The sequence below is a fragment of the Ochotona princeps genome, chromosome 6 (genome assembly GCF_030435755.1).
Source record: "Ochotona princeps isolate mOchPri1 chromosome 6, mOchPri1.hap1, whole genome shotgun sequence".
In the NCBI taxonomy this organism is placed as follows: Eukaryota; Metazoa; Chordata; class Mammalia; order Lagomorpha; family Ochotonidae; genus Ochotona; species Ochotona princeps.
This window is the reverse complement of record NC_080837.1, coordinates 28,094,274-28,110,021: the sequence shown is the minus strand read 5'-3', so window position 1 is coordinate 28,110,021 and position 15,748 is coordinate 28,094,274. Positions and strand designations below refer to the sequence as shown.

Genomic DNA, 15,748 nt, shown 5'->3' with positions numbered 1-15,748 from the left:
GGGACACTGCACCCGCGTGGGAGACCCGGAAGAGGTTCCTGGTTCCCGGCATCGGATTGGCGCGCATCGGCCCGTTGCGGCTCACTTGGGGAGTGAATCATCGGACGGAAGGTCTTCCTCTCTGTCTCTCCTCCTCTGTGTATATTCGGCTTTACAATAATAATAAAACCTTTTAAAAAAATAAATAAAATAATGGCATACTCTGCAATGGATGACATATTTGCTGAAACGTGGTACATAATCAAAATAGAAGTTACATGAAACAATGTTTACCCTTTGCTGGGGCAATGCTGTTTTATTCAGGGTTTTGTTTTTTTTTTTGCTGTACTTAATTAAGAAAAAATGCAGATGGTAATCCTCTAAAATGATTTCATTACTCACTAATGGGTCATAACTTGTAGTTTGAAAAACTAGTGAGAACTCCATTTACAGCCACACAATAAGATTAAGAACTGATGCAATAACATGATTTCAGTTTGACTGTGTGCTTGAACATGTCTTTAGTTCCAAGAAATTCGTACCCAAGAAGTTGCAAGTTACTGAGGGTTCAAGAGTTTCCACAAAACCCATTTGTCAGAACAGTACCTCCAGACTTGCACTCTGTGTTATCTGGGTCAACAGCTCCCTTCTCACCAATTTACTGGACTTGACTCCCCCTCAGCTCACCCTTACAGGTCTTCTTTAAAACTCTTGTCCCCATTTCCGTGTCCACCCTCCTCAATGATCCCGGGAAAAGGAAAGTGTGGACTTTAGCCACTAGGCTATCGCGCTGGGCCCTAGAAGCCATTTTTATGTGATCCACATTTTTTTTTTTTTGGATAGTCTTTATATCCAAGCGCAGTTAGCACTTGGAATGAAGTGCCGGAATGAAGTTTCTGGAGGGAAAGCACAGAGCCTATGTCTGCTGCTGCTCCAGGGGACCAAACATTGATGGGAGGGGCAGGTGAGATGTTCATGGGAGTGGGAGGGGAGCTTAGAGCTGAACAGCGCCCCCAGGTAAGGCACACCTCTTGCAGAGGGGGCGTCTGCACCCACAAATTGGAAGTCTTGTAAGGGGAACTGGCCTCCTTGGGTGGCTGTTGGCCCACCCACCACCACTTCACACCTGGCATTCAGGTCACACAGTTCTACATAGAAAAAAAAATACATTTGCGCTCACTCTAGCCGCGCAATTTCAAGACACTGTGCACTCTTTGAAGTGGTTTTTTTGCGGCGCTCTTGAAGACGCGTATAATATTGGCTAAGGGGCTGTTGAAGGTCTGGTTCTCTGGATGGTGACTGAGTCACTGGAAAAAGCTGCTGGCCTGCGTCTCCAACTTCAGAAAATACCACTTACATTTCACACAAACACTGGGAAGGTTCCTTGGCTTCTATAAGCCATGAGCAAAAACCCAAGCTTTTTTTCAGGCATGCGCCATGCCCAAGAAAAGAGCCAGTCTACCGTTCCCGAGAATATATCCCCTTCCCCAGCTGTGTGGACCTGGCTTAGTCTACAAGCCAGGTCCCCTGCTTCTGTGCCCGCCCCCCATGGTCCCTGGGCAGGTGCACCTCTGACCGCTCCCACCCCCCCCCCCCCCCCCCCGCCCTCCTCTACCTAGCTCAGCACCTCCTGGGTCCTCTCCCAAGTGCCTCCCCTCAGCACTCTCTCACACACTGGCACATTAACGACCACTTGCAGTCGGTCCATGCAGACCTCGGGGCCAGGTCTCCGGGAGCTCCCGGGAGCAGGGACCGAGGTGGGTTTCTCTCGGATTGCCCCGTGCCTTGCACACAGCTCGCACCGAGTCTGGTCACACTCTGTGCCCGGGTGCCGAGGCAGCGGGCGGAGCAGTCAGGGCGCCCACCTCCCTCCCCAGCACAGCCCGCCAAGCGGCTGACGCGCCCCCGCCCCCGCCGCCGGCGCGCGGCATCCAGTCACGGGCGTTGGAAATTCCGGCGCGTGCGGGCGCGGGCGGCCGAGCGGGGGCGGGGGCGCCCGTGGAGTGAGCCTGTGACGTGGCGGGGGCGTGGCGCGGCGAGGCTCCGCCCCGGCTCCCTCGCCCTCCCTTTTCTCTCTCTCGCGCGGGTCAGGGTTACATGGCGGCGACTGCGGCAAAGCGAGAGCCTCGGAGACGCCGCTGCCGCCAGCACAGCCGGAGACCTGAGCCGACCCTGGGGGCTGTCGGCGGGCCCCGCGCTCCCTCGATGACTCGGAGAAGTGCCGTGAGTGCGCGCGCGCGTGTGTGTGTGTACGTGTGCGGGGCGCGTCGGCGGGGCGACTCCGTGGAGGGCGCCGCGGCGGGCCGGGCGGCGGGCCGGGCGGCGGCGGCGGAGCCGAGAGCTCGCTCCTCCATTGTGCGTGACCCTCCGGCGGCCGCCCTTCAACAAAGGCGCTTTTGTTCCGTCTGCCGCCCGGGCCCCGGGTCCGCCGCGCTCGGGCCTGGCCGGCCGCGTCCTCGAGCGCGGGGCTGGGGGGTCGTGGGGTCGGCCGAGCGGCCGGCGCGCCCCTCCCACCCGGCACGCCCCTCGCCGGGGCCGCTCGCGCTGCCGCCGCCTGTCCCGGTCGGCCGCGGTGCCAGCCGCCTGCGCCCAGCTCTGCGGGTTCGAAGCCCGGCGGCGCCGGCCGGGGTAGAGCGAGGTGGCGCGGAGCCTTGGGCCGGCTGGCAACGCCGCCTTTCGGAATGCTCCGCGTCTCCTCCCCCTTCCCGCCCCGGTGACTCGGCCTCAGCTGACTCCGGCCGGGCAAAGTCTCCCGCGGACTCGGCTGGCTGCGAGGCGGCGGGGACGCGCGCGCGTGCTCGTCCCGGAGCGCCCAAGTCCGCCCAAGTTTTGAGCGCCGCGCGGCCGGAGAGGCCCTGTGGACTGGCCGGGGACGCGCCACCCCCAGCCCCGGCTGCTCTCGGGTCGTGCCGCGGTGGTCGGCACGAGGCCCCTGACGGAAGCCTGTCAGCCCGCGCTTGGCAGTGCGTTTCAGTCTGACGTGTGAGCTGGTGGAGAAGTGCAGGTGCGTTGGCCGGCTTTTGTCCTCGCTTACCGTGGGACTCCACCGGTTCGGGTGTCGGCGGCCGGCTCCCTGCTTGCTTTGGCTCGGTGGGGAGAAGTCCAGTGAAGGGAACTGGTGAGGCGGAATTAGAAGTCTGCTGTGTTAGCTGCAACATTCACGTGTGAGGCCCTAAGTGCTCTTAAGTCAGTCTCACCTCAGTCTTTTTTTTTTTTTTTTAAACAGATTCAGATGTTTTTCTGTTTAGACAGATACAGGTGAGGGGGAGAGGGGACTGGAGGAGGAAGCCATAGATGAAGACGTTAAGAGCAAACAGGTTGAAAGTGCTTTTCTGCTGCCTGAGTCTTCCAGCTTGGTTTATTTTTGTTCAAGTTTTGATTAACCATAGGCTGTTTTTAACGTTTGGAAAGTGAGATGCGAAGACTGAGATGACTGGGCGAGTCTGGTCTTCAAAGGGTACTGCCTGGAGGGTTTCTTTTTCAGGGAGGTCTCACAGGTCAGATTTTGCTGTTTGAAACGGAGTTTTGAGTTGGAAGGAAGAAACTTGAGTTGCTTTTAGCTAGTAGTTGTTCAGACATGTTTATGAAGTGCTTGTTACGTGCTGAGCAGTGTAAATAATAATTGCCTTGTGAAACTTGTAGAATTGCTCGTTGGTGTTCTCAATGCAGCCTAATTGAAATCGTCGATCCGAGCAGGACGTTTTGCATTATCTAGGTATTACTGGTTTGGGGGGAAAATTTTGGAAAATGGGGACATCTTAAATTTAGGAGGCTATTTTGGAGTCTTTGCACAAGACAATTAGAAGTAGTCTGATTAAAACAGAATCTAGAGAAGATTGACTTTTTAGAATAAAGCACGTGTCTAACGACAAGCCTTTGTGCTGAAAGCGTGGGAGGGTTTTTACTAAGTTCACGTAAGCGTCCGAGGAGAATTGAGAACGGGCAAGGTGGTAAGGTTTGCTGACTCAGGGGCGGGCGGTGTTGAAGGGGATGGGGTCGGGTAGGAGGAAGCTCCAAGTGCTGCAAGTTTGGAGTTGGATGATGACTCATTCTGCCCACGACTGCAGCTACGTGGCTCCGTTTTGCATGTCTTTTTTTTTTTAAATGATAGGCTAAAATGTTTGTCCCTATTGTAATCCTCTCCTCTCTAATGAGGAACAGCAGTTTCTTTGAAAAAGTAATGGCTACTTCAGTTGCATTCAAAAAGGGTATCATATCACCTACAGGTGGAATTGTGTAACATTTGCCGACGGGAAAGGTGGAATCAATTGCTGATTAGCTGCTGAACCGTGCGATACTAGCTGCTCTTTGGCTTCTATGGAGGGAGGTTTGTTCCAGGTTATTTATAAAGGACTGATAGAACTTTATGGTGTGGATGGAACTTGACCTTATGTTTTAAACTGTTATGTAAAAGCTGTCTTTTTAGTGTCTAGAAAATGATTTAAGAAAGGTTTTGCTAGCAGTTTTCATATTGAATCAGATACAGTGCTGATCGGGAACATTTTTTGTGTCATGAAATTAGTAAAACGGTATTCTCAATGTTTTTTTTGGTCAGCTACATGACTTTCTGTTTTAAAAAAGAATTTGGAACAGGCATTGTTGCAGGCACTTTTTAAATATATAACATACATGAAAGCATTTAAAAATACTTATTTACTTATTAAAGATGTATTGATTTTTTATTGGAAAAGCAGATCAAATTAGATTTATAGAGCAAAGGAGAAAATGAGTGAGATCTTCCATTTGCTGGTTCACTCCCTACTGGTTGTAACGGCCAGAGCTGAGCCAATCTGAAGCCAGGAACCAGGAGCTTTTCCCAGTCTCCCACGCGGGTGCAGGGTCCCAAGGCTTTGGGCCTTCCTCTACTGCTTTGCCATACCATAAGGATGGGAAGTGGAGCAGCTAGGACACAAATCAGTGCCCATATGGGATCCTGGCCGATGCAAGATGAGGGTTTAGCCACTAGGCTACTGTGCTGGGCCCAGAAGAATTTATTTTAATAAGTTTCAACTAAAGCTTAAAAAATACTTTGTTCTAAACAGTAACAAAAAATAGAAAGTATAGGGGCACTTGAGATGCTTGTTAGGATGTTTGTGTCCTGTATTGGTTTTTAACTGTCTGTTCCAGCTCTGGTTTCCAGCTTCCGGCCAGTGCAGTCCTTGGGCAAGCAGGTGAGGGCTCAGGTGGTTGTCCCTGTCGCTCATGTGGGAGGCCTGGATTGAGTTGCTGGCTCCCAGCTTCAGCCCCTTGCTGGCTTTCTGGGCATTTGGGGAGGGAACAAGCAGATGGGGACTCTGACGGGATGAGGATATAAGTACTGAAGATTTTCAAACCATCACACTCTTAGAAGTTGACTGTAATCCAGTGATGGTTGATTTCCTGTTTAGTTAGCGATCATGAATTTAATCAAGAATTTAATAGCAAACTGGTGTCGCTGCCTTTCTCCTCTGTCCAGTGGTGGTGCATGTGGAGTGGTGAGCCTTTTCCCAGCTGCTCTGAGGTTCCTTGTTTGCTTGGCTTGTTGAACTTGTGTTCCTCTAGGGCTCCTGTTAAAATGGAATGAGGGTACCTCAAAGCAACGTCCCTGTGGTATTGTTGGCTGCTCTCCAGCCTGTAGGGTGGGCAGTGGCATGACATACAGCCTGTCCGTGGTATGGGGATTTTGGTCAGTTTACTGCTCAGAGTTTTGACTGAGACTTCATAAAAACAACCATGACCATGTTCTTGTAAGTGTAAATGGCTTTTTCCAGGGAGTTGCTTTCATGTGGAGCTGATGATTTTAGCGTGACAGTGATGTGGGCTGAGCCCAGCATTTAATTTTTCCCTCCAGCAAGTGCATATTTGGAAAAGACAGTTTGCCCCTCTGATAAAGTGTTTTTTATTTATTGTATTTGAAAGGCAGGGGGACAAAGGGGGAAGTAGAGAGAACTTTTTTTTTAAGATTTATTTTATTTTTATTTTCAAAGTCAGATTTACAGAGAGGAGGAGAGACAGAGAGGAAGACCTTCCATCTGCTGATTGACTCCCCATGTGGCAACAACGGCAGGAGCTGAATCAGTCTGAGGCCAGGAGCCTAGATCTTCCAGGTCTCCCACACGGGTGCAGGGTCCCAAGGCTTTGGGCCATCCTCGACTGCTGTCCCAGGCCACAAGCAGGGAGCTGGATGGGAAGCGGTGCTGTCGGGATTAGAACTGGCACCCATATGGGATGCTGGCACCTGCAAGGCAAGGACTTCAGCCAGTAGGCTACTGCACTGGGCCCAGCAGAGAGAGCTTTTATCTGCTGGTTCTCCTTAGCTGGATGTACTGGCCAGCTCTGGGTTGGGCCAAAGCCAGGAGTCAGAACCTTCCCACTTGGGTGCAGGCGTCCGAGGATTTGAGCCATCAGGGAAGTGCATTGGAAGTGGATCGGCTGTTGATTTGAACTGGCATTCATATGGGATACCTGTGTCACATGTGGCGCTTTACTCGCTATGCCGAGCCTCATAAAGTTTTTTTTTTTTTTTAAAGATTTATTCATTTTATTACAGCCAGATATACACAGAGGAGGAGAGACAGAGAGGAAGATCTTCCGTCCGATGATTCACTCCCCAAGTGAGCCGCAATGGGTCGGTGCGCGCCAATCTGATGCTGGGAACCTGGAACCTCTTCCGGGTTTCCCACGCGGGTGCAGTGTCCCAATGCATTGGGCCGTCCTCAACTGCTTTCCCAAGCCACAAGCAGGGAGCTGGATGGGAAGTGGAGCTGCCGGGATTAGAACCGGCGCCCATATGGGATCCCGGGGCTTTCAAGACGAGGACTTTAGCCACTAGGCCATGCCGCTGGGCCCACCTCATAAAGTTTTTTGTTTTTTTTTTTTTTTTTTTTTTAAAGATTTATTCATTTTATTACAGCCAGATATACACAGAGGAGGAGAGACAGAGAGGAAGATCTTCCGTCCGATGACTCACTCCCCAAGCGAGCCGCAACGGGCCGGTGCGCGCCGATCCGATGCCAGGAACCTGGAACCTCTTCCGGGTCTCCCACGCGGGTGCAGTGTCCCAAAGCATTGGGCTGTCCTCAACTGCTTTCCCAGGCCACAAGCAGGGAGCTGGATGGGAAGTGGAGCTGCCGGGATCAGAACCGGCGCCCATATGGGATCCCGGGGCTTTCAAGGTGAGGACTTTAGCCGCTAGACCACGCCGCCGGGCCCGCTCATAAAGTTTTAAAAGGTTTGTCTTTCAGACAGACTTCTTATTGATCAGATTCTAAATGTTGCACAAAGATTAATGTTTAAGTAGGGAGTCATGTTTTTATATTTGGTATCTTTTTTTTTTCCTTCCACACGCAGACACGAAAGAATTATAAAATTAATTGCTGAAATCTTAGCATGGGGGTCTGGCGTGGTGGCCTAACGGCTCAAGTCCTCGCCTTGAACGCGCCAGGTGGAAGATGTTCCTCACTGTCTCTTCTCCTACCTGTATATCTGCCTTTCCAAAAATAAATAAATAAATAAATAAGTAAAATCCTAGGCTGGCGCCCGGCACGGTGAACTAGTTGAATGCACCGGGATCCCATATGGGCGCCAGTTCTAACCCTGGCAGCCCTGCTTTCCATCCAGCTCCCTCGCTTGTAGCGAGGACGACCCAAAGCCTTGGGACCCTGCACTTGCATGGGAGACCCGGAAGAGGTTCCTGGCCTCAGATTGGTTTAGCTCCTGTCGTTGCGGCCACGTGGGGAGTCAGTCAGCAGATGGAAGGTCTTCCTCTGTGTGTCTGCTCCTCTCTGTATATCTGGAAGAGCTCCTGGCTTCTGGCTTCAGATCAGCACAGCACCGGCCGTTGCGGTCACTTGGGGAGTGACCGTTAGACGAAAGATCTTTCCCTCTGTCTCTTCTGCTCTCTCTACATCTGACTTTGCAGTAATAACGTTAAAAAAAAAAAAAAAAGAAATCCTAGCGTGTACCCCAGGAAAGTCAGCCTCTGCAGCATGAATATTCGTATACACTTAGTTTTGTACAGCTATAGGATCCTAAAATGTTAGTGTTTGAGGGCACTTGTGGGCATGATATTGCGCCAGGTGACAGCCAGGAAAATGAGGCCCTCAGCGATCTGAGACGTTGATCCTGGTAGCATGCTTCCTGGATCTACTGTCCTGAGAACTGATTAGAAGAGCAGAGTCGTGACCTCATCTCAGACTGACTTTTAGAATCTCTGGTTTAACAAGTCTCAGGTGATGATGATGTGATTCAGGTCAGCAGGTCTTTTGAGTGGTGTGTGCCTGGCTGCTGACTAGTGGGTGATTGGGAGAACCTGGGGCTTCTGATTTGCTGTTTGCAGTAAGTCAGAGGATGTGAGGATTTAGTCACTGTTCAGTAGGAACTTTGTATGACGATGGAGATGTTCCATGTGCTGTGCTGCCCAGTAGGTAGCCGCTAGTTGTGTGTGAATATTGTTAATCCAGCAAGTGACTAGCACACCGGAACTGGATTTTGAATTTAGTCTGTATTTAAATAGCTGCAGCTGGTTCCTGATACCGCCTTCATCACAGATCTAGGTGATCTTTGCTCACACTGTTTTTGAACTAGATCAAGCTGCAGTTTAACACTTGGTTAGACTCAGTTTAATGATTTTTCTTTCTTCATGGATAAATGAAGAGGTGGTAAATGTTTTACATTTTCCACTGTGGCCCAGTAATGTGTAGTGGTATAGTAAGCTAAGCCTTTGCCTATGGCACCAGCATCCCATATAGGCACCACGTTTTTGGTTTGTTTTTTTTTAATATTTACATAGTTGATTAGGGCACAAAGGGTCAATGGCTACAGGAAAGTGGGTGAGACTATTGTTTTCACATTATTACAATTTAATTTTAAAGCTGAGACTCCAACCACATTTACTACATTTTCTCATGTTAAGTGTTGATCTCTACCAAGTGCTCATTTTGTGCCTGCCTTCATTCATATTGTAGCCCTTGTAGATCCCTCCATTTGTACTCTGGTTTCCGTCTCAAGGATCTTTTTCTTGCCTACATTATGAACTTTTTTTGGATCCTATTAGTATACCTGTGTGCTGTAGAGCTGTACTGTCTAGTGTGGGAGCCACTAGCTACATGCGATTGTTAAAAAGTAAGAGTGGGTGTTGTGACGCAGTAGGTTAAACTAGACAGTTGGCATCTCATGCTGGTGTTCTGGAGTGAGACCCTCCTCTGCTTGAGCCGAGTTTCCTGTTAGTGCACCCAGGGAGGCAGTGGGTGAGAGCTTGATTCACTGCCACCTATGTGGGAGACTTGGTGGCATCCAGGCTCCTGGTTTCAGCCCAGCCCAGCCCAGTCCTGGCTTCTGAGGGCATTTGGGAAGCTTGCTCACTCTCTCTTTCAAATAAATACAAATTAAAAATTCAGTTTCTCAGGCATGCCAGCTGTATTTCAGTTCAGCAACTAGCTGTGGCGAGCAGCTACCCATTTGGCCAGTGCAGGTGAGATCCTGCTTGCCATTGTGGAAAGTGGGCGTGGGCAGTGCCTCTCCGGCACTGTTCTTCTACCTTCTCCCCTGGCTGCAGTTGTATTTCTCTGATTCTTTTCCAAGCCGACTTTTAAGAGATGTCTTTGTGTACTCTTGGCCCTCCTCTGCTCTTCAGCATACTCCATTCTGTCACCATGTTGTCGCTGAAAGTGCTGCACTCAAGGTTGCTGGTTGCTTCCGTTTACCAAGTCCTGCTAACAGGATCTTGTATCCACCTTGAATGCAGTTGGTACTGTATTCACACACATATATGGATATTTTCTAAATTTGTGTTTCTGGTTTAGGTTTCTCACCCAAGCTGCAGATACAATATTCAACTACCCTTAACATCCTTAACCTCCTGTTACCTAAATAGACTAACAGGTACAAAATAAATACCTTCCTTGTGTGTTGTTCTTCTCCCAGCCTTCTCTAGTTCAGTAAGTGGCGTCTGCAACCTTCTTTTAATCCTGTCTTTACCCTATTCTCATCAAGTTTTCTTGGTCTCCAACATTGAATGTATTTCAGTGTGCGTTTTTAATGATCTGATCAATGATCTGTTACATCTTCATTAATATCACCCTAGTCTTGGCCTTCATCGTGTCAGTTTTACTTACTGAAATAGGCTTTATTTATTTTTTAGAAAACCAGATTTATGTATTTAAAAGGCGGAGCAAAAGAGAGAGAGAGATTTTTCACCTGCTTGTTGGTTCACTCCCCAAATGTCCATAGTGACCAGGGCTGGGTCCGGCCAAAGCCAGGGACCAGGAACTTTATCCCACATGGCTGGCAGGGGTCTGCAGAGATGGGCCATCTGCTGCTGCCTTCCCAGGGGGCTGACTGAGAGGCAGAGACTTGCACCAGCACTCCAATGTTGGACATGCATAGCACAAGTGGCAGCCTAACTGGCTGTGCCAAAATGCCAGGACTTGACATGACCTTTAACTTAGTAGGTCTTTGCTTTAGCATCCCTCTTTTCTTTGGTCCATTCTCCTCCCAGTAGCCAAAATTCTTATTTTGAAATGTAATTGAGATCATGTTAGTTACTTGCTTAAAATTCTTCAGTAGTTTTGCTTCGTTCTTAGATACAAAATTCAAAATCCCGTCTCTTCCAGTCCTACCTGCTTGTCCATTTTCGTGTCTCAATTCCCACTCCCTTTGCTATGGAACTCATCGCTGTACTGACGTCTTTGCCTTCCAAAATGTCAGGTTTTGTCTTGCATGGATTTCAAAATTTATTTGCGGCAAATAAAGCACTTCCATTTTTTCACATCTTTTTTGCAGTACTCTATGGTTTGCTGTTTTCCTTTGTTTGGGGTGTCCTCCCATCTGTCAGCAGAGCTGGTACTGTCTTCTTGGCATTAGGGTTTCAGCAACTCAGAAGGCCATTTTCTAGCCGTGCAAATCATAGTATATGGCTAGGCTTGAAGTTAGACTTAACCTTTATGTTGGTCTTTGCTCACTGGAACAGTGAGCTCTTGGGAAACACAATCTTGGCTATCTATTCCTTCCTTCCTCCCTCCCTCCCTTCCTCCCTCTCTCCCCCCTTCCCTCTCCCTCTCCTCTCCCCCCAGCTATTTGAAAGGAGGAGTTACAGAAAGAGATTTTTCCATCCAGTGGTTCACTCCCAAAGTGGCTGCAATGGCTAGAGCTGGGCAGGCTGAAACCAAGAGCTCCTTCCGGATCTGTTGTATGGGTGTAGGGGCCAGAGCTGTCCCCTGCTGCTTTCCCAGGCACATGAGCAGGAATCTGGATGGGAAGTAGAGCAGCCGGAACTTGAACTGGCAGCTGTGGCACTGCAACACCAGTGTTGGCCTTGAATTTTCCCTACTTGTATCAATAATGTGTGACACATGCTAAGTGCTCAGTACATTTTTACATACTATATAAAATGAATGCTTGAAGGTTCTTGGCTTGTAGGGGCCTGATGGCTAATAAGATGCTAGTTGGGGCCCCGCCCACATCAGAGTGAGTCCCATGCCCAGCTTCAGCTCCTGCTTTCCAGCTCTGCTAATGAAGGTCCTGGGAAGTGGCAGGTAGTAGCACACAGTAAGTTGAGTCTCTGCCACCTGGGTGAGAAACCTGGATTGAGTTTCCAGCACCACTGAGATCATCACTGTGGGCCTTTGGGACTGAACAAGCAAATAGGAGCTCTTTCATTCTCTGCCTCTCAGATAATTTTTAAAACATGCATTGTGCCCAATATAAGTAATTGGGCCCTTCATCTTTAGTGTGTGTTCTTGGGATAATTGTAGAAATGTAATGGTGTTTGGGAGCTATGGGAAATAGCACGGAGTCCAAAATGGCTGAGGCCTTCAGGGCCCATGTTCAAGTCACTCCTCACACTTTAACAGTTTAGCTACAATGTACCTAAGTCTGAGTTTGTGTTTATTCTGCTTGGGGTTCTTTGAATTTGCATTTGTTGGTTGTAGTCTTTTATCAGGTTAAAAAATTCTTGTCTTGGATTTCTGCACAATCGATTTGCTGGAGCTTGGAGCTCTCTGATTTTTAGACTGCTGCCAGCTGTTTGCACTGCTGAGAAATTTTCTTTGCATTCTACTTTTACCCCCATTTCTCTTAATCTGTTTTTGCCTTATTTCTTTGGCCCGATCTTAGGAGGAATATCTGTCTTAATATTCTGGGAATATTCAAAATGCCCCCACTGTGATCCCGTTTGTTTGTCATGGGCCTTGGGAGATTGAATTGGCAGTTGGGACTAAACAAATCAATTTTTACAGTCCCAGCAGAAGTTACATTTGAGCTGTTGTCTGAAAGCTGGGTTAGGTTCCACTGATACTGCGAGGCTGGCCTCAGCGATGTGAAATCAGAGCAGTCACGATGCCCACTTTGTTGTTGATGTTACATGGGTGGGTAGGACTTTCTCTCATTATAGATTGGACTCTTTCAGAGGCACAGTCCTTCTCCTCACTGCTGTAATAATAGATAAATCAGGAGCTGTAACAAAGCTGCAGTGTTTTTGTTTCTTCAGTATGAGTGGGTTGAAACAAATGTGCTTCTTCAGTTGTTGGCTGACTTAGGTGGTTTTCAGGGGGAGTGGCTCCTGGTGGAGTGCCTGGAAAGGAAGGTCCACATGGAAGAACCTGCACTGACCTCCTTCCTGGGAGGTCAGAGTGTGAGCAGTTTCTGAGACACCGACTTGTCTTATAAAACTTTATATTGTCAAGTAAAACATGCTGTGTATGTTAATTCATTCAGTACAGGTTTTTTAGGGTGTCCACTAATTACCAGCTTCTTCTTGAAAATGTCAGTAAAGCATAGTCCCAAACCTTCTATTTTATAACAGAATTACAAAAAACTAGAGGAGAGAGTGTTGCCCTGGAGCCTGCAGGAGTGGAGGATCTGCAGGATTAGATTACATTGCTGAGAGCTGGCAGATAGGCAGTGATGATGCTGTTAGAAAAAGGAGGAGGAGAGAGCTTGAAATGGTAGTGAACAGGAAGGGCCTCCTAGTTCACGTCCGGATCCAGGAGTGTGCTTTCCTTTGAAGTCATGTTTTAATTCAATATTTTACTTATTTAAAAGATACAGGACCTGGTGCCTTATAGCTAAAGTCCTCATCTTGCATGTGCTGGGATCCCTTATGGGTTCTGATTTTAATCCCAGCAGCCCTGCTTCTTCCCATCCAGCTGCCTAGATTTATTCTTTCATTTAGAGAGAATGAAAGACTGCTCTCCTTCCCTGGCCTGGGAAAGCAGTCGAGGACAGTCCAGAGTCTTGGGTTCCTGCATCCGTGTAGGAGACCTGGAAGAGCTCCTGGCTCCTGGCTTTGGATCAGCTCAGCTCTGACCATTGCAGCCACTTGGGGAGTGAATCATCGGACAGATCTTCCTCTCTGCCTCTCCTCCTCTCTGCATATCTGCCTTTCCAGTAAAGATAAATCTTTAAAAATAATACATAGAGAGGCAGATAAAGATGGGAGAGGTTTGTCTTCTACTTCCCCAAATGCCTGCCATAGTTGGGTTTGAGCCAGGAGCTCCATGTCAGTCTCCCAGGTGAGTGGCAGGAGCCCAGGTGCTTGAGCCGTTTGCCTCCAAGATGCACATTCGGAGGTGGGAGCTGGGAACAAAGCTGGGCCTTGAACTCAAGATACCACGTTGTGGGATGTGGGCACCACAAGCAGCAGCTTGGTTGCTGTGCCAAATGCCTGTCCCAGGAGTCTTTTTTTTCCACCTAGTTTAACAGTTTTATTTGTATTTGAAAGCCAGAGTTACAGAGAGAGCCTACTGGTTCACTCCCGTAATGGCTGCCAAAGTTGAGCCAATCCAGAGTCAGGAGCTTTCTCCAGATCTCCCACATGGCTGCAGGAACCCAAGGACTTGCTTGGACCATCCTCTATTACTTTCCCATGCGATAACAGGAAGCTGGATTGGAAGTGGAGCAGCTGGGACATGAATCAGTACCCATATAGGATGCTGGCACTGCAGGCAGAGGTTTAATCTATAAAGCCATGGCATGGACTCCACCATCTAGTGTTTTGACCTCAGATTTTCCTTAATGCCCCAGACACTTTGGTGGATGGAAGAACAGTCTATTTTTGTCAAAGCTGTTAAAAATTTTTTTTGGTTCTCTGTGCTTCTGGGTCCATGTTATAATTGCATCTCCTCATTAACTTAGGTAGAGGTGTGATCGTGTGATGTGCTTTCATCAATAAAATGTTCCTTTTTTATTTAAAGATTTAATTTTTATTGGAAAAGCAGATCAGATTTAGAGAGAATGAAAGACAAGGAGAAAGATCTTCCATTTGCTGGTTCACTTTCCAATTGGCTGCAATGGCCAGAGCTGAGCTGATCCAAAGCCAGGAGCTTCTTTGTGGGTGCAGGATCCCAAGGCTTTGGGTCATCCTCTGCGGCTTTCCAAGGCCACAAGCAAGGAGCTGGAAGGGAAGTGGAGCTGCCGGGACACAAACTGATACCCACATGGGATCCTGACACTTGCAAGATGAGGATTTAGCCATTGAGCCATCACACCGGGCCCTAAAATGTTCCTAGCAGTGAATTCCCGCTCAGGGTTTTAGTTCCTGTGTTTCTTTAACAGTTAGGAACACAATCTCAGTAATGAAGGTTTGGGTGTTAGAATAACAGATTAAGGATTATCATACTGATAATTATTTTTATAAGGCAGACATTTGTGCAAAGGGTTGTATTTGATGTTCAATATATGGGAATCACAGTTGTGTCTCCCCCAAGCTGGGTGTACTGCCCATATTAAATGCTCAGAAAAAAAACAGTGAAACAAAAGATATAGTCTGTGCTTTTGTAGATCATTAAGTGTTAGAATTGGGTGAACCCGTTGAGATTTACTGACCAATGTATGTAGTCTGAAGTTTTGATATTTTCATGTGGATCAGGAGACGTGAGCAGACAAAATGCAATAATCTATCTTTGACTTTAAAAGTCTGACTTAGTGGCTAAGCATGATTACTGCTTATGTACTAGGCAAAGCCTGCTGTGCCTTGGTGTTTTAGTGTGAAGTTCCTCCTTCTCCCTAGGTTCCCAGGATTATTCACTGGTACCAATCTCCGCTAATAGCCTCCTTGAAGTCCTAATCCCAAAAGGGATCTCTGGTACTCCTAGGGTCACACAGCATTAGAAGGAGGCCCAAAGACTTTGCCGAAAGTGTGTATGAAGAAGCAGCCTAGTTGTAACCTTTGGCCTTTTCTGCCCTAGAAACCTTAATGACTGACTGGTCCTCATCTTCAGAGTACTTGGGTGCAGACTTCCTTTTGCAGCAGACAGGAAGTACAGTTTCTGAGGATAGGGAGACAGGACAAATGGAAGTGACTTATATCTTAAAGCTTATACCTTATAGCTACCTTATAGCTTTCTACATTTGGGCTAGATCTGAACACTACCCATGCTTATCTTGGCATGTGGGTGGAGCAGGTGACGACAAGCAGAAGGTGGCAATTGCTCATGCAGTGTTAGGGAACTGCCTTGTACGTTTAGCCAGCAGATAGGCAGATAGGCATTTCCGTGTTATGGTGGGTCAGTGAAAGAAAACCAAAGGTAAAGTCAAAAGCCAACTTTGTACTTCTTCTTATTAACTAAATTGGTAAAGAAACAACAATTGACACCCCTCATTCACACTTAGGGTCCCCTTCCCCGCAACACAAGCAGCACTCTTGGCGGTAGGGACCGTGTTTATTTGAAGGCAGAGAAATCAGAAAGGTGCCAGAAAGGATCCTTTTAAGTTGCTGTGCTGTCTTTAACTTTACTTTTCCTCCCTTGAGGAAGGAATGTGCAGAAAGAAACCTTGAACTTTGCTTGTAATG

The 15,748-nt window shown here is 48.2% G+C and overlaps 1 protein-coding gene across 2 annotated transcripts in view; it reads left to right on the top strand.

Moving 5' to 3' along the window:
* Nucleotides 1–2,013: 2,013 nt before the first annotated feature.
* MAPK6 (mitogen-activated protein kinase 6) overlaps nt 2,014–15,748 on the top strand; it is a 32,280-nt gene continuing 18,545 nt past the window's right edge. The window contains exon 1 of one of the 2 annotated variants that reach the window (XM_058665841.1): nt 2,014–2,202. The gene's annotated coding sequence lies outside the window, so the exon portion shown is untranslated. Of the gene's footprint in view, nt 2,203–2,778; nt 2,984–15,748 lie in introns of those variants that run through there. The other variant, XM_058665843.1, reaches the window with a different exon arrangement.